The sequence below is a fragment of the Arachis ipaensis genome, chromosome B08 (genome assembly GCF_000816755.2).
Source record: "Arachis ipaensis cultivar K30076 chromosome B08, Araip1.1, whole genome shotgun sequence".
Lineage (NCBI taxonomy): Eukaryota > Viridiplantae > Streptophyta > Magnoliopsida > Fabales > Fabaceae > Arachis > Arachis ipaensis.
The window spans coordinates 31702836-31704445 of NC_029792.2; positions in this window are offsets into that span (position 1 = coordinate 31702836).

Here is a 1610-nt window from a genome sequence, read left to right on the forward strand (position 1 = left end):
AGAAAAAAAAAAGAGAGAGAGAGAGAGAGCTAAGTATGGCAGCAAGAAAAATAAAAAGAGGAAAGAATAAAGCTGGACACCAATAGCTTGAACCTTAGAATATATGCCTGTGGTGTCTTTGTACTAGGATCTGCTTGGATTATTAAGTTCTTTGGAGTGCATCAACACTTGGTAACTTGGGTTAACTAACCCGGGATTATCAACTGAAAATCCACTATCAAGAGCAACCTAGCTACAAGACATTTAGTAACCCAAAGAGGTGCTGGGCATCAATGTTCTAAGAGAAATGTAAGCCAAGTGTTTATAGTGAATAATGTGTTGAGCACAAATAAAGTAAAAGAAAAAGAATTGCTGCACATATGACACTGAGCTGAATGTTACCGAAAAGGAAAATAAAGAGAAACAAACATCAAGAACAAATAAATAATGAGAGGTCATAGCAGTGTGTTAAGTGATGCTTGGAGGAGACTTTCTATGCCTAGATATCAATAAGAAGTGAGTAGTTACATATCAGCATAAAACTCCATGAGCTACCAATAATACTACGCTAGCAGAAACATTTACTTCCCTTTCATTCTTCTTAATAATTCTTTTCTTGCTTGGGGACAAGCAAGCTTTAAGTTTGGTGTTGTGATGACAAGTCATCCTAGCCTAGTTTTACTAGTCTTTTTCTTTGATTTTCAATAGGTTTTATGCACTTTCTTGGGCCACAAGTAAGCCATTTGGGTGGAATTTCATGTTTCCTTAGATTCAATCAACCATGGATGAATTGATGCATTTTCATGAGTTTTGTGCCATAATTGCTTAGATGACAAAAAAAAGAATAACTCTCATGATTATGGCATAGATTTGATGCAATTGTTGATTGATGATAGGTGGAATAAAGCTTGGAAGAAAGTTGAAGAAAAGGGGATAGCAAGGGGCAAGAAGAAGCACTCACGTTTGAGCTCAAGTTTGCCTTAAACTTGGACTCAAATGTGAGGAAGAGAGCAACCACACCCTGGAGGCACACCAAGTTTGCGCCAACGTTTGCCTCAAACTTGAGGTCAAACGTTGGCTTGAAGATTCTTCACCCATAAGAAGCAACGTTTGTGCTAACGTTTGCCTCAAACTTGAGGTCAAATGTTGGCGCCACAAGAACAAGCAAAAGCACCCCTGAAGCATGGCAACGTTTGCGCCAACGTTTATGGTGCGCGGAAATTGTGATTACACTTTAATTATGTAAAATTCATCGCTCTTTCTTTCCCTGGTAATGGTGCCAAAAACATGATGCCAATACCATGGTTCACAACTTCGCACAACTAACCAGCAAGTGCACTGGGTCGTCCAAGTAATACCTTACGTGAGTAAGGGTCGAATCCCACGGAGATTGTTGGTATGAAGCAAGCTATGGTCACCTTGCAAATCTCAGTCAGGTAGGGTTAAATGTGATTGGATTAGATAATTAAAAGATAAATAATAAAGGATAGAAATACTTATGTAATTCATTGGTGAGAATTTCAGATAAGTGAATAGAGATGCTTTCGTTCCTCTGAACCTCTGCTTTCCTGCTATCTTCATCCAATCAGTCTTACTCCTTAACATGGCTGGCTTTATGTGATACATCACCA